We start from the raw sequence: 26,889 nt of genomic DNA, 5'->3' as shown, positions 1-26,889 counted from the left end.
TATTGTACCAATTTGTATTTTCAGTTAAAAGAAAACGTTGCCCTTCCTTCACAGAGATCTCTGTATTCTTAGATTATGAATATACCAATTAAACTTATTCCATTTTTGATTAGCTTAGAGTTCAAGAGGGGAGGGTCATTTAAAAACAAAACAAAAACAACAAATAGTAAAATCTCAAAGTCTTGTATTCATTTTGAATAGTAAATCAACCTCAGGGTGATGTTTACATATATTTGAAAATGTTACCATAATACACAAATATATTAAGGATCAAATTCAAAATCACAGTTTTTATTTTTAAGATCACCTCTGCAGATTATAGAAAACATCTCATCCTGTAGTTTAAGATGCTCTTAGTTAAAAGTTTAGTTAGTATTCTTCTATCTATCCATTCACCAAGGCCCTGATTCTGTATAGGACGCCCAGGAGAAGTGTCGGCTGGACGGCAGCAAGACCCATCCAGCCGACCAACATTTAAAGGTTAGTTGGGGGAGGTAGGTTAGTTGGGGGGGTCATCGTTAGCATGGGTGTCCGGGGGTTCCGGCAGGAGGAGTTGGGCAACCTCCTGCCGGCGATTACGTTTGGGGGGGAAAGGGGGTCCGGGTCCGGGGTTCCGGCAGGAGGAGTTGGGCATCCTGGGACAGGTGGCCACGGCCGCTATACTTATTGCAGCAGGGAGATCTCTTGCCGCGATAAGTATAGCGGCCGCGTCTACTTACAATGTAGACTAGCATTTTGCTGGCCTACATTTTAAGCGTCTCTTCCTCTACTAGGGAGACGCGTAGGGCCGCCTAGGTTCGCCTAAGGCCCTTAGGCGAGCTTAGGCATCTTGCGGGCCTCCCTAGGCTCCCGGAGGCACCTTCAATATAGGCGGCCTGCCTGGGGAGCATTTTTTTTTTAAAGCGTGCATCCCAATTGATTGATTAGACAGCTGTAGGACGCCTACAGCTGCCTAAAATTGGGACGTCACTTTTCAGAATCAGGGCCCAAATGTCCAGAAAGTGAAGTGTATGTTAAAACAAGGTCATATTGCTTAATTTCATTAGCATTAGTATTAATATGAGGAATGTTTAACGTTTAAAACTTTTTTATATACCACCTCATAAAAATCGTAGAGGTTTACAATCTGAAATTGGAAATGGAAAGAAAAAAGATTTTAAAATAAATAAATATTACTTATTCTTGGCAATTTTTTTCCACTTTCCTTCTTTTAAGACCCAATAAGACTCCTGAGGAAGGCATTTTTATTTTGCAGAAACATGGTCCGTGTTGGGTCAGATGCATTTTATATATTATTTAGTTTTCATTCTTGGGTCACTTGTAACTGTATACACCCTATGAGAGTCTATGAATTACCATTGCCTTGACTCCAAGGTATTGGAGTCTTTAAAATCAGGATACAATAAAACTTTGTAGTAACACAGGAGTTCTACATTCACAAAAGTAAACTTACCTTGTTTAGCTGCCAGCTCTTCTCTTATTTGCTGCAGCAGCACAGGGTAATTGTGGTGCAAGGCCTCAAATTTGGCCTTCAAGGCCTCCACATCTTGGTATCTAGGGAATCATCTGTAAGAAAGATAAGAGGTTGTCAAGCCATGGGGCCTTATTAATGGTCCACTCCACACTCATAAACACAAAGGGACTGTAATAATAAAAAAAACTCAAATACCCTTAGTGCAAATCCTGTTCTCAAAAAAAGAGATTTCACTTTTTAGCATAATTTTAAACCTCTTCCTAAGGCTCAACAACGCACTGTGGACTTAAAACTCAAAAAGCCACTACTATGCCTGCTGCTAATTTTATAAGCATTCAGGCTACTATTAGAGTTACCTCATCGGCATTAAAAAAAAAATCCCCTCCTCCAAGTATTCCTACTTTCAGTAATAAATATTTTTTCAATAATAAGTACTTTTCAAATATTTCAATAAATTTCCATCCACATGCGCTGGGAGCCCTATTCTAAACTCCTAAAGAGCAGCTGTGTCGGGAGTGACCATAAAATCGCTTCTCGCTAATGTAATTGGTCTGTGTCCGGATTGTGTGCCAGTATATAATGTTACTAATACTGTTATGATAAACACTTATCTTTCCCAGTGCTGTGCTGGATCAGGCCCATGTGTCTTTCATACACACTGCTGTTCTTGTGGCAAGTCTGCTCAGCCAAAGCCAAAAATTCCTGAAGCATAATGGTGGCTTTTTGAGTTTTAAGTCCACAGTGCGTTGTTGAGCCTTAGGAAGAGGTTTAAAATAATGCTATTGTAAAGGAGTAAAAAGTGAAATCTCTTTTTTTTGAGAACAGGATTTGCACTAAGGGTATTTGCCTTATTAATGGTCCACATTATAGTTACCATTCCTCCAACCGAACATCCACAGCAACACGCATCTTCTTATAGATATCTAAGAGACTTTCCAGGACATCTTTACTGAGGTCTCAACTCCTGATAATTCTCCCAGTCATTATGAGTTTCAATATTTATCACAAGTCTCCAGGTAAACAGCAGTTGAGCAGATAGAGCTGGGGTATTATTGAAAGACACTCTCTTCTTCTACCCTTTATCGCACCTTCATGAGTGGCCTTGGCCCTAAACTTTTCCTAAGATGAACAGTTTTCAGGATGGGCAAACATGAAGTTTGAAAAAGCATGAGCTGTGTGATACAGTGGCTATTGTCAAATTATAGTGAAACTATGGTCTTTTCTTGGACATATGTGTGAAGATAACAGAAATATCCAAGTGAGGAGAGAAGTGGCTAGAAGGAATAAGCAGACTGCTAGACTACTCACCTGGGGCATAGATATCCTTGCCAATGGGCCCATTCTCACCTTCATAAACATACAGTCAAAGCCCACTGGGGTTCTCCTAAAGTAGCAGAAAAATCCTGCTGTACAAACTTTCTTATTCTCTCACCAACCTTGGATGAGCCATAGCAGACACAAAATCCCTCCTTATGTTGTTCTATTCCCCCTTGTCCTATCAAAAATGTGTAGTTCTACCCCTATCCTCACTTTTGTGCCAGTGTTTTAGCTATACAATCCTCTTTCCCTGCACTTAAATTGTAAAGCCAACCTAAATGGTGGGCTAGTAAGACTATAATAAACTTGGAAACTAAATCTAGGCCCAATTTACCACACAAAATATATAGAACTAGCTGATGCCCCGGCGTTGCACAGGTATTTAATTATAGCAATAACACTGTAAATGGATTCAAATAAAGATACTTTATAGTGGTGAATGAAATTATTTTTTTACAGCTTAATAAAAAGTACAATATTCAAATTATAATGTGAAATATTTGACAAAATGAATACAATACAACTAACGCAAAACGTGATTATAAACAACAATTTTAGTTTCACCTCCTGGAGCAAGAACATATAAATTCTTGGGTGAACCCACCCTTGAGCAAGCAACATAGAGTTGTGGGCCGCGAGACCCCCAGAACATATCACCCCAGGTAGTGAGGGATCTGCATACCAAGTTTCGTTCAAATCGGTCAAGCCGTTTTTGATTTACTGTGAGAATGGCAGCTGTTTACATTTTTTTGAACATATAAATTCTTGGGTGAAGAGACCCCCAGAACATATCACCCCAGGTAGTGAGGGATCTGCATACCAAGTTTCATTCAAATCGGTCAAGCCGTTTTTGATTTACTGTGAGAATGGCAGCTGTTTACATTTTTTCCATTGACATGAATGGGTAAAATCTGATTTTCTGTTTGTTGCACCGCCCACGTGTGCAGGTGGGCCGCGAGACCCCCAGAACATATCACCCCAGGTAGTGAGGGATCTGCATACCAAGTTTCGTTCAAATCGGTCAAGCCGTTTTTGATTTACTGTGAGAATGGCAGCTGTTTACATTTTCTTGAACATATAAATTCTTGGGTGAAGAGACCCCCAGAACATATCACCCCAGGTAGTGAGGGATCTGCATACCAAGTTTCATTCAAATCGGTCAAGCCGTTTTGATTTACTGTGAGAATGGCAGCTTTTTACATTTTTTCCATTGACATGAATGGGTGAAATCTGATGTTCTGTTTGTAGCTCCGCCCACGTGTGCAGGTGGGCTGCTAGACCCCCAGAACATATCACCCCAGGTAGTGAGGGATCTGCATACCAAGTTTCGTTCAAATCGGTCAAGCCGTTTTTGAATTACTGTGAGAATGGCAGCTTTTTACTTTTTTTCCATTGACATGAATGGGTGAAATCTGATGTTCTGTTTGTAGCTCCGCCCACGTGTACAGGTGGGCCACGAGACCCCCAGAACATATCACCCCAGGTAGTTGGAATTACTGTGAGAATGGCAGCTTTTTACATTTTTTCCATTGACATGAATGGGTGAAATATGATTTTATGTTTTTAGCTCCGCCCACGTGTGCAGGTGGGCCGCGAGACCCCCAGAACATATCACCCCAGGTAGTTGGAATTACTGTGAGAATGGCAGCTTTTTACATTTTTTCCATTGACATGAATGGGTGAAATCTGATTTTCTGTTTGTAGCTCCACCCACGTGTGCAGGTGGGCCACGAGACCCCCAGAACTTATCACACCAGGTAGTGAGGGATATGCATACCAAGTATCGTTCAAATCGGTCAAGCCGTTTTTGAATTACTGTGAGAATGGCAGCTTTTTACTTTTTTTCCATTGACATGAATGGGTGAAATATGATTTTCTGTTTTTAGCTCCGCCCACGTGTGCAGGTGGGCCGCGAGACCCCCAGAACATATCACCCCAGGTAGTTGGAATTACTGTGAGAATGGCAGCTTTTTACATTTTTTCCATTGACATGAATGGGTGAAATCTGATGTTCTGTTTGTAGCTCCGCCCACGTGTACAGGTGGGCCACGAGACCCCCAGAACATATCACCCCAGGTAGTTGGAATTACTGTGAGAATGGCAGCTTTTTACATTTTTTCCATTGACATGAATGGGTGAAATCAGATTTTATGTTTGTAGCTCCGCCCACGTGTGCAGGTGGGCCGCGAGACCCCCAGAACATATCATCCCAGGTAGTGAGAGATCTGCATACCAAGTTTCGTTCAAATCGGTCAAGCCGTTTTTGCGTGCTCGCGGCACATACACACATACATACACACATACATACCTCCGATTTTATATATATAGATTAGGCCTGATTATGTTATTCTAAGCAAAGGTAGCCTAGAGATGTTAGGCTAGAGTTCTAACCTGCTAAATGTACTCGCTTAAAAGTTTTATTGAAATGCTTCAACAGGCCATCAATCTATGAATTGTAAACTGATGTCCATAGAGTCTTCATCTTAAGCAGGGCACAGACCTGCTTCATGATCCTGGACATAAAGGTAGTCCCTTGGTCTGTCAATATTTCCACTGGGTTTCCCATTCGGGAAGACTTCCCACAAGGCCTTGGCCACCAGTGACTTCATGTTGCACAGAGCAATAGTCTCTGGATATCAAGTGGCATAGTCCAAAATGACCATAATATACTTGTTGCCCCTCATGGTGCATTCCATAGGTCCCATAAAGTCCATAGCCACTCGCTCAAAAAGGGTATCGACTTGAGCATAAGTACAAGAGGGGCCAGTGGAACCCTTGCAGGACTACTCAACTGGCAGGTTAGCAGGATTGACAAAATAATTCTATTTACTTGTATAGACCTGAACAGAAAAACTGGGACAAAATCCATTCTTGGATTTTCTCCTCCTCCAAATTACCTCCCAGCAGGTCCAGATAGTATGGGCCAACTGCATGACTTGTCTGCTGTAGGGCTGGGGAACTAAAAGCTGCTCTGTCTTCTCCCCCTTTAAGGTTCCTTTGGCTACCCTAAAGAGCAGATATTATTTAGTTATGAAGTAAGGGGGTGCTATCTTAGAGAGGTCTTGGCTGACCACAAGGTTCCCATCTACAGTCACCACTTGGACTCTGGCTGTCCTAAGTGATTTATCCTCAGCCTGGGCTCTCTTGAAATCCCTTGGGGATCAAAATTCACTGCTTTTGGTTAGGCAGTCCAATAGGTTTGGGATATCTTGATTCTCTTCTCCTGATATTTGATTCTCATTAACAGCCCCCAAATTCAGTGAACCTCACAATTTTTCATTCCACCGCCATCAGTTGGGTTTTGGCACCTTTAGTTCCTCTACATAGAGGTCAGGGTCCTTCAGAGGAAAGATCATGGGGAAAGACTTTTCCCTGCTTTTCTGGTGACCTGCCATTAACTGAATCCAAATAGCTCCAATTTTCAAGAAGTCCCGGCCCAAGACAATTGGGTAGGGAAGCCATGATAATACCGCTGCTTCAAGCTGGCCTTGCCAAACTGGAGTTTTGAGGAACATATGGGCTGTAGGATACTGTCTGTGATCCTCTTGCACTCATGAAAGCACCACAGTCTGGTCATAGTTTATTTGCAGTTGTTTCTCTTCGCACAAGAGTCTTGACACTGCCAGAGTCTATTAGCACCTGGTACACATTTTCATTCAGTTCTTCTTCCATCAGGTAGTTCCTACTATCAGGATGAGAGGACTTCACAATATTACAGTCATGAGGTTCTACCCCATTCATATCCATAACATCTTCATTTATTCCCAGGCAGTCTCTTGCAAAATGGCTCTTGTTTCTGTACATAAAGCAGATGGAAGAATTTGAGTCTTGTCTCTGGTTCCACATGGTCCATGGTGTCCTGAGTGAAGCAGGCCTCCATTGATCTAGTCTTCCCTTTGGGCCTCCTGAAATTGCTGGCTATCTTCTTTTCCTGGGTGCTTGACCATCATTGTTTCTTCCTACTTCCAGGGACTTCCCGCTGGCTTCTTCTTTCTCCCAAGTTCAGGAACTGATTGTGCTTGGTGAAATACTTCTGCCACTTCCAAGGCAGTTTCTAGAATTAGCTTAGGGTGTTGTCTCGCCTATTGTCTCATAGCCTAGGGTAGTCCATCCAGGAACTGATCTAGGAGAACCACATTTGCTATTGCCAGACCAGTTTCAGTCTGTAGAAGAAACTACGAGGAACCTTTTTTATCTGAAACATTTACCTGTAGAATTCTGGGGTATAACCCACCCATTCCAAGATGGCTGCCTTAACATCTTTTTTTTTTTACTTTGTATTTATTCAGTTTGTCAACTGAAACAAGCAATTCAAATTTATAAACCCAATTCCACTTAACTCAGTGATTTAGGTTATTCCTTTAATTCAATCTATTTAGTCCACCATATATAGAGAGAAAATATAGAAAAATATTAATAAATGAGACCAATCTTATTCAACCTAGGAAGCGGCACTTATCTGCAGTGTTACAGCCATTCATGACAAGTTATGCATTATCAGCTACGGACACTACTTGCTCTTTTGATTCCTTTTTTTTTTTTAAATCATTTTTATTAGGGAGTCAACAAGAGAAACAAGTGGGTTTTCCTTTTCCTTACCTTTTCAGGGTGGTTCTGTTAGGTCTTTGGAGCCAGTTAGAAATGTGAGGGGGAGGGGCACTTCGCCTGGGAGAGGCTCGGGCTGACTGGGAGAGGGGGGGCTTTGCTCTTTTGATTCTATAAATCCTAACAGTTGTTTAGGTTCAAAAAATAGATAACTCTTATTCTGATGGGAAACAAAACATTTTACAGGAAATTTCAACAAAAAATTAGCTCCCATGGCTAGGACTCTTGGCCTCAATGCCAAGAACTCCTTCCTACGCCACCGAGATCTTAAAGACATGTCTGAAAAAATTTGCACATTAGAACCTAAAAACTGATTATTTATATGATGAAAATACAGACGTAATACATATTTTCTATCACTTTCCAAAGCAAGAGATATTAGCAAGGTTTTCCTTTCCGTTATAACCTCTAAAGAGTTTTCTAGAAAAGTTGTTAAATGAATGTACTCTTTGTTTGCCCCTTGAATCTCATTTGGAGTAGACATTTCCACAGGTTTCTTTATTTGAAAGCAATTAGTTCTAACTATAGGTGGCAAACTTTCCATAGGAATAAGCAAAATTTCTTTAAAGTACTTCCTTGCCATCTCCAATGGTAAAATTAAGGGACATTTAGGAAAATTAAGGAGTCTCAGATTGTTTTTCCTTAATTGTTTTTCAAAACTTTCCATTTTCCTGGCAATAAATGTTCTTTCCTTTACTAATTCCAAATCCAAAGTTTTCATTTCACAAATTTTTATCTCCTGTTTTTCTATCTTTCACTCATATCTTTAAGGGCCAAACCTTGTTGCTCCTCTTTAGAATGGATAGTCCCATAGTCAGTTTTTAAAATAAATAAAAGACAATTTGAAGTTTGCGTCCATAACTGAAATGGCCTGCCATAAAGACTCCATATCTGTTTTTTTCCAGCTTCTCCAGCACCCCAAATGTGATGTTAGTTCCACCTGAAGCTCCTCTCACCTCTACTGCAGTGTGGGGTAGCTGTTGTTCTCCAGCCTTTCCAGCTCCTGATGGTATTGGAGCTAATGACCCTCCTTTGCTGAGGCTCGAAATCTCCTCCCGGGACATCATTACATTACATTACTGATTTCTATTCCGCCTCAACCTTGCAGTTCTGGGCGGATTACAAAAGAAACAACTGGACATTTCCAGGATAATTACAGAGAGAATTCTGGTCATTTCCAGGAGAAGTTACAAGAATAATGGAGCTGTATATTTCAAGAGCTACAAGATGCTGTACAAATAGGAAATAGTGCAGATCCAGTATATATACCGTTAGGGAAGCAGTTGACTTGCTTGAGGCTAAAGAGAAGGGAACTGGTGAAGGGGGGAGGAGGAGGGAGTTGCATTGAGGGGGGTCTGTATGGGGTTAAGCCATCTGTATAAATTTTTTGAATAGGTGGGTTTTGATTTCTTTGCGAAAATATTTGTAGTCGTTTGTTGTTATCAGCAGGTTGGAGACAGTGTGGTCCAGTTTCGCTGAATGCGTCGCCAGCAGACTGTCAAATATCTTCTTGCGCTGGGTGCCTTGAGTGGGGGGTAGATAAAAGGGGTCTTAGTTCTTCTTTGCCTAGTGGTGGCGTTTTGGTATAGGCGGTTGTTTAGGTAATTGGGGGCTATGCCATTTATTGCTTTGAATAATAGACAGTATACAGTGGTACCTCGGTTTACGAGTGCACCGGTTTGCGAGTGTTTTGCAAGACGAGCAAAACATTTGCAAAATCGGTGCCTCGGAAACCGAGCATGGCTCGATTTACGAGCACCCCCCCCCCCCGCAATCTACCCCCTCCCTGCGATCCAGCACCCCCCCTGCCTCGAACCGGCATCCCCCTGCCACGATCCGACCCCCCCCCGACACGATTGGGCACCCCCCCCCGCCACGATCAGAATGTGAACTCGCAGGCCTTGAGCATGCTCAGATGCTCAAGGCCAGCAGACGAGGAGGCCGATCTTCAAGAGTGCCCAGATGAGGGTAAAAAGCGGCGGGGGGGTGCCCAATTGTGTCGGGGGGATGTCGGATCATGGCGGGGGGGTGCCCAATCGTGTCAGGGGGAGTCGGATCATGTCGGGGTGTGCCCAATCGTGTCGGGGGGGTCGGATCGTGTCGGGGGGGGGTGCCGGTTCAAGGCAGGGGGGGGCCGGATCGCAGGGGGGGGGCCTTCGATGGGAGCAATGCCGGTTATCGGGGGGGGGGAGGAACGCATCAAAGCGAGTTTCCATTATTTCCTATGGGGAAACTCGCTTTGATAAACAAGCATTTTGGATTACGAGCATGCTCCTGGAACGGATTAAACTCGTAATCCAAGTTACTACTGTAGTTTGAATTGAATTTGTGCTTTTATTGGTAACCAGTGGGAGTCCAGGTAGGCCGCGGTGACGTGGTCAAATTTTCTCAGTGAGTAGATTAATCTGAGTGCAGTGTTTTGAATTGTCTGTAGTTGTTTTATCATTGTTGCAGGGCAAGGCAGATAGAGTATGTTGCAGTAGTCCAATAGACCTAGTACTAGGGATTGGACTACTAGCCTATATTGCTCTTTGTCGAAGAATTTTCTGATTTTTCTTAAATTGCGCATGGTTAGAAATGCTTTCTGGGTGGTCTTGTTGGTTTGGGTCTGCATTGTGCAGCATCTGTCTAGTGTTACTCCTAGGAGTTTTAAGGTAGGTTGTATAGGGTATTTTGAGGCGTTTATTTCTAGTTCTGTGATGGAGAAATTCTTATCCTTTTCAAGCAGTAGAAATTTTGTTTTGTCAGTGTTCAACTTCAATTTGTGATCTGCCATCCATTTTTCCACTGCTTGAAGGGTTTTTTCCAATTTTTCTGTAGAAGTTGGGTCAGGAGCATCAAAGGGTAGGAGTATGGTGATGTCGTCAGCGTAGCTAAATGAAGTTACATTCAGATTGTCTAGGGTAGACCCAAGGGAGGACACTCCCAGCACTGAACTGCTTCCGGGTTGCGGTGGTGGCTGCCTTTGCTCCGGGCTTAACAACGCCTGAGTCTGTAGGCTGAGTTTGCCCGATGAATTTGGGCTTGCCCCTCAAGTAGACGCTGCATATTCACCCCGTTGGGCAAATGCTCCTTCAATTGTGGTCTCCACCAGACGCGGTGCTACTATCGCCTCCAGAGGGTTACCGCAAAGGGCTCCTTTCCTCTTATCCATGGCTTAGGTAAGAGAAATGCTGTTAACAAACGCCGGCAGCCCGAAAAAGAGGGAGCCTCTTTCTAGGCGTCCGCTCCTGTCGCCATCTTGTTTCTCTCTCCTCCTTCTCGCCTTAACATCTTTGTAGGGAGCACGGCCATCAGGGTTGGAACCCAAGAACACAATTTGGCTGCCCCCCATTAACAGGTTTCCTGGATACAAAGACTATGTGTTCTCCTGCCAGCCAGCTAAGTGGGCGGTCCTTTCAAAATTCACCAAAAGGTGATTTGGATCATCCTCCTGTATCATTATAGGTAATATGGGAACAGGAACAGTTGCATAGGACCCAGATCCATGTAATTTTAAGGGTGTCTGGGCCTGAGAGCCCTATTGCAGTTCTACCAGTTTCCGTAGCACCTGTCACTACTGCTCCAAGTATGACTGAATAAACTGCTGCTGTTGTCCTTCCATCAAGAGCTGGATTAGTTTATCCATTTTTACTAGCACTAGAGCACTCTGAGTACATAAAAAAATCCTGCCCGAATGGCGCTCACTGTAATTTTACAGGTTCTTCTCTCGAAGCAGAGCTAATCCTCTTGAAGGAGTCTGGGACTGGTTTTCCTAAGTGCTGAACTAAGTTTTCTCTTTAATAAAATGCTGAATTATGTTTAGTTGCAGACCTAACTTATCTCATGTTCTAGCCTGCCTGTACTGGGTGTTAGCTTGGACATTCTAACTTCTTATGGCTATCTCAGCATAAACGACATGTAACAGAAAGACTGCATAAGTGGCCTGCTAATGACCTGCTAGTGTGAGCTTAGCACCAATGATTGTTAAGAAAAGTAACACGTGAAAAGATTTTTCTAGAATTCAGTTGTATAGCCAGAAGAATGTATAAATATCTCTGTAACGTCCTGTTTTCAGGACTTCTGAAGCCAGCTTGGAGCTCAGGCGTCGCATATGTATGCTAATAAAACCTGTTGCTTTCTTCAAGTCTCCAAGTTTTGTTGCTTCCCAAAGTGACCTTTCACTCTTATCCTCAAAACATGACAGGATATTAAACTCAGGCCCAGATCCTGAAGTTCATGATGCCTCTTCCTCTGGTGGGTTGAGCGGAATCTCACTCCTGACACCATGACACCATGTAACAGCATTAATGGAGTTTGGGGTTTTTTGGCTTGTAAACACATAGCCAGACAAGACTAGCAATAGTGCTGAAAATTGGTTTTGGTCTCAAAATACAAACCTTCACAGGATCGAGCACACAGAAAAACCCAATCTCTTGATTTGAAAACAACAGTCCTGAGCTGAGCTTAGAGCTGGTACTGCCATGCCCAAAACACAGGCTGCAAAAGTCTTCTTCAGAACAGGTAATGAGGTGTGGTCCTACCTTAGAACAAAACTCACATGTATGTAGTACCCCAGAATTGGCTTACCTCAACCAAGCAGAATGTCTAGATATTGAAGTCAAGTATGCTTGGTTTACTTCTTCCTCCTTCTCACCTGGGCCTTCTTAAGCTAGTTCTGGTCCTGCTTTATATACTTCCTTGTAGCTGCTTATCTGATTCCTCATTGCCTGACAATGTGAAGAGTATCCAGCAAGGGGAATGGTAGTGTCCTAAAGACTCCCTCACAGGCTCTCTATTTATTTACTGACATTTATTAACTTCTTGATATGCTTCCGGGGAGCAAGTATGAGAGCATCAGTTAACATGATCAGTTAACATGACCTTATGTTTAGCAAATCATGACTATGGTTTGCTAAACATGATTTAAAGAAAGCATTTCTACCTAAAGTAAAATCTCTAAAATATATAGCAAGAGTACTGGAAGTTAAAATAGATGGTGGTTAATAAAAACTTTTCTGAGGTTATTAAACAGTTCCATGAGTAGACAGCAAACCTCCAAGACTTTAAAGCAGCTTAATATTTTGATAAGGAAGTGGAAAACATTCAGAATTCTTTTCATGCCAAGAATGTAAAAGCTATCAATGTTCCTTGCCAACATTTGGTTTTCGGAATGGAACATTTTCATAATTATCTTATTCTGTCTTATAATTGCTTAGCTACCCCCAGGGAAAACCTTCCACTTATGCTAAGGCCTTTTTCTTGACCATTGATGATATTTCAAAAACAATGTAAGCTGGGAAGACAGCCTTTTTGGAAAGCGTTGAAGCCAGATTTGTAAAAAAAAAAATGGGGAAGGGTCAATATTTAGCCTGCGTCGGTGAGTGTTTTGCTGGCTGGTGTTATTCCTGGATATTTGGTGCTAGGCCATGTCCGGGCTTTGGCATTGATAATCTGGCTTATGCAGCACCGGCTAATGCATGGTTCATCATCGGCCATGGATTGTTTGTAAAGCTAGGACTGTGTTTTATGAATATCAGCATTTAACAGGCCAAGTGTTGACTCTGCCCCTAGAACACTCCTAAAATAACTGTTTTTTGGTTTAGGTGCTAACTACTCAATTTCAGTGACTGACAGTGTTGGAAACTTAGCAGATAGCCCTGAACAAGCAATTTAACTGGTCAGCAGCTGTTTCTAGCCAGTTAAATCATTTTGAATATCAACCAGGGAATCGTTCATTTTGAGGTAAAGTTTTATATCATGAAGTTGAATATATATTTTGCTATCATCTTCAATTAGATGAGCTTATTTCTAATCAGTCTCTTTCTGTACCAAATTAAAATCCTTCTTTGCGTGAGATTAGTTCTTTACCAAGTGGATTAATCTGAATTATGACTTTCAAGAGTAATAGAATTGCACGGTTTCTTCTTTTTAGGTAAGTTTGAGATGGTGGAGCTTTTTTGAACCCCTGCTACAAACTATTAGGTTTTCTTTCTTTGCGTTTTGTGGGGTTTTTGTTTTCTGTTATTGAATCTTGGTTCCCCTATCGTATGGATATATTTCTGTTGTCATAAACAGTAAGATATTTTTCTTTTAGTTTGAACATATGATTGATTCATGGATTTCTGTTATGATTCATAGATTTTTATAAATTTTAGTAACAAAAATAAACAAATAAATAACTTTTATTAGGATGACATATGCAAAAATGTAAATTAAGGAATCATAATTTGTTAGTTATTATCCCTACTATACTTTTCTATAGACTGAACACCATGAGAAGCTTTACACCCAGGAAGCCTCCCTGTGTATATGTTTATGTTTATTAAAATTTTATGTACCGTCAAATCTGATGACAGTTTTCAACAGTTTACATTAGTATAAAAATAGAAACACAATAAAAAAGAGTGCCACAAAATTATAGAAAAGCTCACAGAAGATACAATCACACAATCTACATAAAAATAATAATAGTCATAATTACTCTGTGTTTGAGGAGTGCTTGAAAATTTCTCAATGAATATGATCTACCAGTAAAGAGTCTAAACCAAAAGCTAGTTGAAAAAAATGGGTCTTTAGTAGTGTCTTGAAGTCCTTGAAATTTTCTTTAGACCGAATATTCCTTGGAAGATGATTCCAAAGATTAGGAACTATATAGAAAAATGCTTTATTACAAGTGATTTCCCACCTAGTTCTACTCACTGCCGGAAGAACAAATTTATTATCTTGTAATGATTGCAATGTGCGCCCTGGAGTGTAGGGAATAGTCAGTGAATTCAGATAATCAGCTACCATAGTATGGAATGCTTTCTGAGTAAGTACTAATATTTTAAACTGAAGACTACCAGTGACCAATGATAATGTCTATAAAGAGAGGTCATGTGATCAAATTTATTTTTATACCCTAATAGCTTTATGGCAGTGTTCAGCAATATCTGAAGTTGGCAGATGTTAAATTTTATAAGACCTGCATAGATAATATTACAGTAATCAAGTCTTGACATAAAGAAAGCATGAATCAAAGTATGAAAGCTGTCATTGTCAAAGATCTCACAGATCTTAAGGATCAAAATACATAAAAACCTTTTTTTACCATTTCCAATACCTGTGCCAAAAACGTGTGTTGTCCCTGCCTCTTTCATTCTCAGTATCCAGCAAAGGCAGCAGGAAGTTGCAAGTCAGCTGATGCCGGCGCAGTTTCACACACTGGGCAGGAAGAGAGGCTCCAGTGTCGGTGTCAGCTGACTTGCAACTTCCTGCTTCTGTCGCATATGCCGAGACTCCTGCCTTCGTGTATCTGGCAGATACGCCAAGGCAGGAGTCCTGGCATTTGTGATGGCTGCAGGAAGTTGCAAGTCAGCTGATGCTGGTGCTGGAGCCTCTCTTCCTGCCCAGTGTGCGAGGTCGCGTACAGATAGCGGCTGCAAAATACAGGTACTCCTGGACAGGGGCGGAGAGAGAAGGGATACTGCTGGACAAGGGGAGCAGGGAAGAGAGAAGGGGTACTGCTGAACAAAGGGAGCAGGGAAAGGAGAAGGGGTACTGCTGGACGGAGGGAGGGAGAAGGGATACTGCTGGACAAGGGGAGCAGGGGTACTGCTGGACAGGGGGAGGTAAAAGGAAGGGAGAAGAGGTACTGCTGGACCTGAATAATTTGTTAATCTGTACTTCCTGAGACTATCTCAGTTTCTTTTCGTTGTAAACCGCATAGAACTGGAAGATTATGTGGTAGATAAACCACAATGTAATGTAATGTAATTGTCATGCAGCAGGTGAGAGGGGCTGGAGATGGGGATGCAGTGGGGCTTAGAGTGAGGGAGGAGAGAAAAGGCTTCTGGCCAGGTATTGTGCTCACGTTGAGAGGCCATCAACAAGATTTCAAGGTGACGACAATATAATTGCAAGCAGAAAAGGTAAAAATAATGAGAAGAAAACAATATCCAAGCAGCAGCCTATAAATAATTTTTCTAGTGTGAAACATAGAATAAACCTAGATTTCCTTCTGGCGAACCTTTTAATATTCTGCATTGAATTGTTCCCTTTCTTTCTTGTCCATACTAAGCATGTTGTTTATCATTTTAGCAATCTATGTCTATGGAAGCATTAATATTTATTCCACTGCTTTGGGGGAAAAAAAAAAAGAAAAGACCTGTTTAATAATTTAAAACACTAATTGCTAGGATCCTTGCCTGTAACAATAAACAAAAAATGGAAAGGAAGAAACAACAACAACCAAAAAAAAAGGAGTATGCAGAATATGAAATCATTATTTTGTTCTTCATTAATGTTTCATGGCCCATTTTATCAATTATTTGTATTCAAATACTAATTTATATAGTCTAATTATAGATACAACTTCTCTTAAAAGACTTATATTACTGCATGCCTTTTGTTATTCACATCATTAGAGTTCCTATTAAACAGATTTTTTTTTTTTTTTTGCTTTCACGTCTTATGCTAAGATTTGCTTTTGCAGTCCACACAAGAATTGTTCAGTATTAGAACAGGCAGTGCTCCAAATTAGTTGTTACATAGTAATATTATTAATTGATGGCTAGCTATTTCCAGATATTTCCAACTGGTGGATAAATTCTCAGATGGTTTCTAACCAATGTTAATGTTTTTATCTCATGGGATTTTTTTTTTTTTTGACAGTACCTAAATGACCAAGTTGAAATTCTGTATCGTACAATACAAAGGAAAAACACAACCCCATGGGCAGGAAAAACACAACCCCATGGGCAGGAAAAACACAACTCCATGGGCAGGAAAAACACAACCCAATGGGCAACTGTAGGAACAGAAAAAGAAGTGGGGAGGGACACAGGTCAAACCACTGTGTGGACTAATACATTTATTTAAAATGTCAAATTTCAGTTAAAATTACACAAGTATATAAATAAAACGTGGCAGGCTTGTAAGTCCTTTGTAATAAAACTTACACTGGACCCCAACACGGTCCACGTTTCTGCCACAGAGGCCTTCCTCAGAGGTATAAAAGCAGCCCAGTAGATGGCACCAAAGGACATAAAATCAAGCAAAAATAAGATTACTTGCAGTGAGTATTACAAGGTTCCTGCCTTCTGGCACATTATCAGAAACAAAAAAAAAATTTCAAAATAATGCAGTGATTCTTGTCTATCTTTTATATATATGTATATTGTGGCAGGGTGATAGAAAGCCGGTGCCAAGCACCTGGCAAGTCCCTATTCCCTCCACAGAACCTAGGTTTAACACTTAGAGACCCAAATATAGAAAAAAACGTAAAAAATTTTTTTCGAACGTTCACATGTTGTTATAGGAGGCTTGTGATCCCTAAATCAGTGTTTTTTTTTTATTTTGACATTTTAGTAACTTTTGGGGAGGATGTTGTAAAATTGCAACGCTGGGCCTGTAAGGTAGCAGAATTTCAATAGTGTCACTCTCTCTCTGAACACATGTAAGGAATAATTAAAAGTTTATTTGTACTTTACAGCTTATAAAGACCCACCTAAGTTTATGTATATACACAACAACAATGGTATAATAAAGAAAAAAGTAATTTTTATTATCAATTTAATACAAAAAATGAGTATCATATAAAAACGCAAATTTTTCCCTGTGAAGCGCCCATTGACTTAAGAACATAAGAACATAAGCAGTGCCTCCGCTGGGTCAGACCTCAGGTCCATCTTGCCCAGCAGTCCGCTCTCGCGGCGGCCCGAACAGGTCACGGCCTGTCTGAGACACCAGAAGGGGCCCCCTTGCCACCTTGGTTTCCCATTGAGTTTTATCTTCCCATCGAAGTCCTAACCCTCCGGTCTTGCACATGCACGACCTGGTCGGATTTCTATACTTATTACTTGGTTTGCTTTCTATACCTGTGTTACATCCCAGCACCTCTCTCAGTATCCCACGATCCCCCTATCCCTCAGGAATCCGTCCAATCCCTGTTTGAATCCCTGTACCGTACTCTGCCTGATCACTTCCTCCGGTAGCGCATTCCAAGTGTCCACGACCCTTTGGGTGAAGAAAAACTTCCTTGCATTTGTTCTGAACCTATCTCCCTTCAGTTTCTCCGAATGCCCCCTCGTGCCTGTTGACCCCTTCAGCCTGAAGAATCTGTCCCTATCCACCCTCTCTATGCCCCTCATGATCTTGAAGGTCTCTATCATATCTCCCCTGAGCCTCCTTTTTTCCAGAGAGAAGAGCCCCAGCCTATCCAACCTCTCGGCATATGGGCAGTGTTCCAGCCCTCTTACCAGTTTCGTTGCTCTCCTTTGGACTCTCTCAAGCACTGCCATGTCCTTCTTGAGGTACGGCGACCAGTATTGAACGCAGTATTCCAGATGTGGACGCACCATAGCTCTATACAATGGCATGATGACTTCCCGCGTCCTGGTTGTTATGCCCCTCTTTATGATGCCCAGCATTCTGTTGGCTTTTTTCGAGGCTGCTGCGCACTGTGCAGATGGCTTCAGTGATGCATCTACCAGCACACCCAAGTCTCTCTCAAGACTGCTGTCTCCCAATAATGCCCCCCCCAATTTGTATTTGAACAGCGGGTTCTTTTTACCTATATGCATGACCTTGCATTTTTCCACGTTAAAGCGCATTTGCCATTTGTTTGCCCAGTCTTCCAGCTTGTCCAGGTCCCTTTGCAGGTCCTCACACTCCTCCCTAGACCTAACTCTGCCGCACAGTTTGGTATCGTCTGCAAATTTTATAACCTCGCACTTTGCCTCTTTTTCCAGGTCATTGATAAATATGTTGAAGAGTAACGGCCCCAGCACCGATCCCTGTGGCACACTGCTCGTGACTCCCCGCCAGTCAGAGTATTGTCCCTTTACTCCGACCCTCTGCAGTCTACCCGACAACCAGTGCTCGATCCATCTGTGCACATCCCCTCCCACCCCGTGGTTCCACAGTTTCCTAAGCAGCCTTTCATGTGGCACCTTGTCGAAAGCCTTTTGAAAATCAAGGTAAATGATGTCTATAGGTTCCCCATTGTCCACCCGACTGCTTATTCCCTCAAAGAAGTGCAGAAGGTTCGTTAAGCATGACCTTCCCTTACAGAATCCATGCTGGCTTGTTCTCAGTAGGCCATATCTCTCGATATGCTCGCAAATACCATCCTTGATCATAGCTTCCACCATCTTCCCTATAATTGAAGTCAGGCTCACCGGCCTGTAGTTTCCGGGGTCACCCCTCGATCCCTTCTTGAAGATAGGTGTGACATTCGCCAATTTCCAGTCCTCTGGTACCTCTCCAGTTTTCAAGGATAGGTTGCAAACATGCTGGATTGTGCCCGCTATTTCTTGTCTTAGTTCTTTCAGAACCCTTGGGTGGATCCCGTCCGGGCCCGGCGATTTGCCGCATTTTAACCTGTCTATCTGCTTGAGGACATCCTCCTTACTTACCTCTATGTGTTCTAATTTTTCAGCCTGTTCCCCACTCATGAGCTCCTCTGAGTCTGGTATATTAGATGTGTCTTCTCTCGTGAAAACCGACGAGAAGAACGTGTTCAACCTCTCAGCTACCTCTTTATCCTCCTTGATCACTCCCTTCCTATCCCCATCGTCCAACGGCCCCACCTCCTCTCTCGCTGGTCGCTTCCCTTTTACGTAACTGAAGAATGCCTTGAAGTTTTTCGCCTCCCTGGCCAGCCCCTCTTCATATTTCCCTTTTGCTTTTCTAACCTCTCGGTGGCATTCCTTTTGGCATTTCTATCAGCGGTAATCAAGAAATTTCGTGTTTTTGCACAAAAAATTTCATGTTAGCGCAAATCTTTTGGCAGTTTTGTCCCAGCGTTGAATCTTCTCCACTGGTTGTGGGCCAGCAAAGGAAGACACAAGTGTAACCTGTCTGTTGTCAAACCATTTCACAGCACAAATGTTGTGATTTGACTCCACTCTGACATCAAAGCTTCCTCTTCCCTTTTTCTTCAAGCTTTTCTCATCCTCAAGATTACAGTTTGGAAGGCGCACTTGTCTGGCTGTTCCTGTGTAATGAATTTCACAATCCAGCAGCCTAACTATCAATGGGATGCTGGTGAAAAAGTTGTCTGCATAGATCTTGTAGTTGTGACTATGTGGAAGTGTGGAAGCAAGTTTCATCACAACATCCCCTGATAGTCCAAGTTCAGATCTTGCCCGTATTCCATTCACACTGCCTTGGTACACATCAAAATCACAAAGTATACCAGAGATTCCAGTCCTTGCCCACAGCTTGAACCCCCATGGGTTTGGCTTGCCACGCATGTACTGTTTGATGCTGCTGAATTTCCCCCTGAAAGGGATCATCATTTCATCAACAGAGTTATGTTCTTCAGGGACCACTTTTAGGCATTTCTCTCTGAAAGCATCAAGCCATGGTCTGAGTTTCCAGAGTTTGTCACTTTTTTGTTCCATCTCAGACACGGTTAGATTGTTCACAAAATGTAATGATGTCAACAGAGACTGGAATCTGTTTCGTGACATTACATCAGCGACAGGACTGTATCTTGTGTCTGCTTCCCAGTACATACGGACTCCAGGCATTTGGACAAGACCCATCTTCAGATACATGCCAATCATCTGCTCTATTTCCTTTGTGTTTGTGTTTATAGATGATCCTTTCTTCTGAAAACTGTACTGATTTGTGTTATCTGCCAGAGCGTTGATCATATCTTCTGTCACAAACTTCTGAAAGTACTCCAGTGGTGTGCAGAGGGAATGGACATCATTACTCCAAAGCAGGCAACAGGGTTGTATGACTTCATGGCCAGATAAACAGACCTATTTACACATTCAACCATCCAATGGTGTTGCAGAACTGAACAATAGGTTCTATTAGTAATGTACATGAAGTTTTAAAAAGAAAAAAAATGGGGGAGGGTTTATTTTGTAGCCTTAAATGTGATGTTGTAATATTACAACACTGGGTCTCAGGGGAGTGCAGACAAAACCTTGCTATCACTTTGACCCACTGTTGTAAAATTACAACATAGAAATAACCAGCTCTAAATCTCTTAAAATCAGTATATTCAATGATGTCATAAAATCTGCATGATCTACACATATTAATGATCACATAAAAAAATATTTCAAGCTTTTTACTTACTTTAGTCCTGATGTATCCCATCCAAAACAACAAGATGATATACTCCAAAGCAGGCAACAGGGTTGTATGACTTCATGGCCAGATAAACAGACCTATTTACACATTCAACCATCCAATGGTGTTGCAGAACTGAACAATAGGTTCTATTAGTAATGTACATGAAGTTTTAAAAAGAAAAAAAATGGGGGAGGGTTTATTTTGTAGCCTTAAATGTGATGTTGTAATATTACAACACTGGGTCTCTGGGGGTTAAACCAGAAGCATTGCAGTACAGAAAACTACACATCCCAAGAGCCTCTAGTTTTCTTCCTGTGCCAATAGGAAAAAATAGGGAGGAACCTGGGTTAGAGGGGGATGGTGCCTGCAAGTTTTTTTCTGTGTCTATTCTTAAACCTAGAGAAGTGCAACTGGCGAAAATTGAACAGACTTGTGCTCCACCTTTAATTCTGTCCCTTTAAGAAGAGACAGAAAATTATCTTGGCTTCAAGCCAGGAAGCCTCTGCTGTGCTCACTGTTAGTAATTAGGGGGAGGGGCCTGACACCTGTGAGCCCTTATCCTCCAACAAAGCTGGGCCAAAGGAGAGAGCTGGAAGAGAGGAACAGCTGAGAGAGAGCCAAGTAGCAAGGATGGAGATTTCCCTGCTGAGGAATTGCCTGTGCTAGAAGCCATGCATGGTAGCACAGCGTGTAAAGCAGGTCAGAGTTTCAAAGTTATCATTGAGGAAGTTTGCTGCTCTGCTTGCTGACCGTGTGTAATTCTCTATGGGCTGAAACCTGAGCCCAGGGCACATGAGTAATGCCGTTTGAAACGGACCCTGTATAAGTTAAGACAGAAGCTCCATGCGTTCTGTGGGACATTAAGAGAAGCTTGGGGGGTTTTTTGAATGTTTTTTCTCTCCAATAACTGAGCCTGTGTTTATGAGGGTGAGGACTGGAAGTATTGAGAAAATTATTTTTGCCTTTTTATGTTTCTTTCTATGTTTTCTGCTTGGAACTTTTGTGACCCAGGGAAGTGGTTACAAAACCTGAACTGGACTTTCCAAAGTAAAAAGACTGTGAGAATTATGCTGGTTTTTTCTTTTGGATATGTTTTAAACCCGAACTGGTTTTCTTCAAGGCTGCTTATTTTGCTGGACTGTTCATAAGAGACTGTAGCAATAAGACCTCCAGGAGTGGGGGAGGGGGAAGATTCTTTATTCAGCATTACATTTCTTGCTGGGAAATAGCCTGACCCGCAGGTCTAGGGCGGGGCTGCTCCCTCAGCACTGCATAGGGAAAAATCCTGGTTTTTAAATGTGAGGTTTTTTTTTTCTTTTTCTGATTTGATAAAGTTTATAAAAAGTGCCAAGGCTTGAATGCCGGGTCCTGTTTATGAACTTTGCTTAGCCCGGAGGCTCTCCAACTGTTTGGTTATATTTGCTCAATTATGCCATCTGACATGACTGTGAATTGAATTATTATTTCCAATTAAAGGAAACATTGGCTTTGCTTTTGAACCCAGTGTGGTTTGGTTCTTTTTGGTACTATCTGAAAAGCTTAGCGGGAGTACACCAGTGGGCCTGGGAGCCACTGGCAGGATCCGGATCACAAACAATTCTATTCCTTGTGGCACAGGGCCCCAGTTAGGTCACACAAGCCTAGCCCAAGCGTCCCTGCCACTATATATATATATATATATATATATATATATATATATATATATATATATATATACTAAACCTCATTTCCAAAAGGTTAAGAAAAAGAGATGCACTACTCACATTGGCTGTGTTTCAGAGCAAATGGATATGTCTGCATAATCTTGACATCAGTGTGACATCATAAATATGCACCTAAATGACAATGCCACTAAAAAATAAAAGGAATATGTGCTGTGGTTCCTGACCATACTAGAGATTTGAACCCATCAACTTGGGAAGATGGAATAAGCGCCTTTAATTATTGAGCCATAGAAGATTTCTTTAAGGTAGGGGTCCCTGCCATGTGAAATGATACCTTAGATCATAGGCATCTTAGGGTAAAAATAAGTTTCCCTCTAGACCAGGGGTGTCAAATGTCAGTCCTCGAGGGATGCAATCCATTTGGGTTTTCAGGATTTCCCCAATGAATATGCATGAGATCTAGTAGCATACAATTAAAGCAGTGCATGCAAATAGATCTCATGCATATTCATTGGGGAAATCCTGAAAACCTGTCTGGATTGTAGCTTTCGAGGACTGACATTTTATACCCCTGCTCTAGACCCTGAAAAGAGCAGAGTGCTAATGTAAATGAAAAAGTGCAAGGGGAGGTCCACCGATGGATCAAAAACTGGCTGGCAGACAGGAAACAGAGGGTTGGAATAAAGGGCCATTACTCAGACTGGCAATGTGTCACGAGCGGAGTTCCGCAGGGGTCGGTGCTGGGACCGCTCCTGTTCAATATATTCATTAACGATCTGGAGGCGGAAACAAAATGTGAGGTCATTAAATTTGTGGATGACACCAAACTATACAGCAGGGTTAAAACCACGGCAGACTGCGAAGATCTCCAAAAGGATCTGACGACACTGGAAGAGTGGGCCAAAAAGTGGCAAATGAGCTTCAACATAGGGAAATGCAAGGTCATGCTTGTAGGGAAAAAGAACCCGATGTTCACTTACAAAATGGGGGGATCACTGCTAGGGGTAAGTAACCTTGAAAGAGACCTGGGAGTGATGGTAGACACAACATTGAAGGCATCGGCACAGTGCGCCACAGCCTGAAGGAAAGCAAACAAAATGTTGGGTATCATTAAGAAGGGTATCACGACCAGGATGAAGGAAGTCATCCTGCCACTGTATCGTGCAATGGTGCGCCCGTATTTGGAATACTGTGTCCAGTACTGGTCACCGTACCTCAAGAAGGACATGGCGAGTCCAGAGAAGAGCAACTAAGCTGATAAAGGGTATGGAAAATCTCTCATATACTGACAGACTAAAAAAGTTGGGGCTGTTCTCCCTGAGAAGCGTAGCCTTAGAGGAGACATGATAGAAACCTTCAAGATCCTGAAGGGCATAGAAAAAGTAGACAGGGACAGATTTTTCAAATTATGGGGAACCACAAGTACAAGGGGGCACTCGGAGAAATTGAAAGGGGACAGGTTTAGAACAAACGCTAGGAAGTTCTTTTTCACCCAGAGGGTGGTGAATACATGGAATACGCTTCCAGTGGCTTTGGTAGGCAGAAGCACGTTACAGGGCTTCAAAGAAGGTTTGGATAGGTTCCTAGAGGACAAAGGGATTGAGGGGTACAGATAGGAGTAGAGGTAGGTTATAGGGATAGGAGTAGAGGTAGGTTATAGAAATAGTCAGGGACCACTGCTCAGGCAATAGGCCTGATGGGCTGCCGTGGGAGCGGACCGCTGGGTGAGATGGACCTCTGGTCTGCCTCAGCGGAGGCAACTTCTTATGTTCTTATGAGAGCAAATAAGATGCTGTGAAGGTAGTGGAGGGAGCAGATTTGAGCTTATGACTTTTGGAAGATAGAAGCAGTGCCTTTAACCACTGAGCTACAAGACCTTTTGTCTAGGCAGGGGTTCCTATTATTTTGTAATGACATTCTGCCATCTAGGTACATCTTGATGATGTCACAATGATGTCAAGATAGTGCATTATACACATACACTTGTTCTGAACTACAGCCATTGTGTGAGTAGTGTATTTCTTTTTCTTTTCTTAACCTTTTGGAAATGAGGTTTAGTATACAATATATATATTTTTTCATTTTTTCATGTGCTTTGCTTGAGTAATGCATTATTAAATATCTCTTTCTATTATTATCAAAGAGGAGTCCTGTTTTAACCTCCAAAATGAAGTTTTAGTATACAATATGTATATTTTTCATGTGCCTTGTTTAAGTGATGCATTATTAAACATCTTTTGACCTTAATATCAACTTAGAGTCCTCTATACCCCACAAAGAAAAGCCCATTCATCTATAAGTGAATGACAATGACACTCCTAAGTGATGCCTAGCTAGCATCTACGTAGTGCCCAACTCACGCTCAAAGGTAGACCTGGTTTTGCAACACCTACACTTTAGACATTAGGTAGATGCGTTTGAGTACTGAGTAGCATGCAATTCTCTATATGGATGTCCAAATCAAAGCCACCCCTACACCATACCTATGCTACGCCCACATCTATTTTTTGGGCGCAGCTTTTCCCGATGGGCGTCCACGAAATTGTGGACATCTAATTGTAGAATTGCTTAGAGTGTTTGGACATCTAACTTTCAATTATTGCTTGTTAAAACCATTAATTATGCTTATTATCCACTTTATTTGGATGCCTAAATTGATGAGACATCCACATTGTGGATGCCTAAAGTTAGATGTCCTTTATAGAATCTGGCCCTCAGAATTTGCACAGATATCAAATCTTTTAAGAAACTGCTAAAGACCTCTCTGTTTGTGAGATTCTTCCTTCCTTGATCGATTAGATACTAGGAGTAAAAAAGGGGGCATGGAAATGGAAATGGGTGGGGCATGGACAGAATAGGGAGGTTCCTTTAAATTATGCACCTAATTACAGAATTAGGACCTGTGGACCTAAATATATCCAAGGGCATGTGTACCATGTTTTTGTGTTTAGTTTTCTGCCATGTTTTTAACAAATATAACCTCAGCCTGTGAATGATTTTTATTAGTCATATACTATATTACATATACTATATCGCTAGCTCGTCAAATGTATCCCTTTCAATTTTTTTTCTCTTTACATAACTCTTTTTAATTGTTATTTAACAACGCTGATTTAAATGATGTTATGAGTTTCTGAGGGCCATTCAGTATCCCCTGGGTTCTATATACGGCACCCATATATGGGTACACTGCCAAGATGTGCACACATTAATTGGTTAACAAGCTCTTATCCATGGGTGCCAACAACCAATTATTGATGCTAATTTCCACTCATTAAAATTTGCACACACATCTGGCTGCATGAAATTCCATAAGGCAGAATGTCTTAACTTCCATACCACATATCCCAAAATAGGCATTGCCATGGGAGGGGCATAAGTGTGTCAGGGACATTCTGAAAATTACATGAGTAGTTATAGAACACTGAGAAGACGCATATAACATGGGCACCAGCATTTACATTTACATCAGGTTTCAGCAGACATAAATCTGGCACCCAAAGTTAGGACCGGGAATCATTGATATCTGCTATTCTATAAAGGGTGTGTGCTGAGCACCAGTTTTTTTTTTTCAGTGCCTATTTTTCTGCACTGTTTATGGAATTTCCTCCTGAATATAAAATCACGATGATGTCTGCACATGGATGGAGGCCCTTCGGCCGCGATCCTGAACTTGTCACTTCGCCGGTGGGGGACTTCAAAGAGGGGAAGTGCAGGGAGAGGAGGAGAGACACCAGTGAGGAGGTGAGTCATTGGTGCAGGCTGACTGACTGCGTCCTGTGAGAGGCACATCCTATAAGCAGTCAACTGGCACCAGCACCTCTCCTCCATGCCGGAGTCTCGTGGCACACCTGGTATTTGCCGACACATAGTTTGCGATACACTGTTTTATAGGATTATTGCATTAATGGCTGTGCACTAATGTTAGCTTTATATTATAACAAGCTCTTGGCCACTTGATCAGCTACATCTGAGACAAAATGTAGGCTCATCTTAGACTGATGAGATGTAATTCAACTGCAGCTCCATTGCCATATGCTTAAAACATCAATAGCAACAAATTTGCATATCTTGATTGTAACTGTGATTCTTATTTTTAAACTGTATATATTAATTTAAGCATATCAGATTTGGTTAATTGACTTCTATTCAGAATAAAAGGTGTAAAGCATCCTCAGATCATTTGTACAGCAGACCCATATGAGAGAGTAACTTTTACAGAAAGATTCAAAATTAATCTTTAAGAGATTATGTGGAAAACAAAATATTGCCAATGTATCACTCTTAATTATTCCCCTCCCCCTTTTTTTCACAAAGCCTTGCTAGTGGCTATCACTTCAATAACTGCCCCGAAGCCCAAAGAGATTTAAAGGGCTTCTGGGCTTTTGCCACGTGGAAGTCACTAACGCAGCTTTGTAAAAGGGGGATAATTTGTTATGATCTCAAAATACCTTAATTTAATCAATTTATCATTTACCATTCATGATAGCTTGGGATGAAGTAGAGATATAACATAAAATCAGGAATAAATATCAGTAAAAATACATATAACAGAATGCAAAAAAAAAAAAAAATCAAGTTCAATAGCATCAGACTAATACCTAATTCAAAACAGATGTGAGAATACCCATAAATTAAAATATTTACAAACATTGAAATCTTCATAGAAAATTGAAATCATAAGCAGATCAAATCAGTGATGATATAAGAAACTAATAATGAAAGGATTGACACAAATGTAAAGGAGCGAGATGAGAACATTCATTCATGAGA

General features: G+C 41.6%; 1 protein-coding gene across 5 annotated transcripts in view; it reads right to left on the bottom strand.

Annotated features, from left to right (window-relative positions):
• LRFN5 (leucine rich repeat and fibronectin type III domain containing 5) overlaps positions 1 to 26,889 on the bottom strand; it is a 256,864-nt gene that overhangs the window by 9,975 nt on the left and 220,000 nt on the right. For 4 of the 5 annotated variants that reach the window (XM_033950717.1, XM_033950716.1, XM_033950718.1 and 1 more), the window contains one exon: positions 1,454 to 1,566. The gene's annotated coding sequence lies outside the window, so the exon portion shown is untranslated. Of the gene's footprint in view, positions 1 to 1,453; positions 1,567 to 20,455; positions 20,489 to 26,889 lie in introns of those variants that run through there. The other variant, XM_033950720.1, reaches the window with a different exon arrangement.

This window comes from Geotrypetes seraphini, chromosome 7, assembly GCF_902459505.1.
Source record: "Geotrypetes seraphini chromosome 7, aGeoSer1.1, whole genome shotgun sequence".
NCBI classification, from domain to species: Eukaryota; Metazoa; Chordata; class Amphibia; order Gymnophiona; family Dermophiidae; genus Geotrypetes; species Geotrypetes seraphini.
The sequence above is the reverse complement of the archived record's forward strand: the minus strand, read 5'-3'. Positions and strand labels throughout refer to the sequence as shown.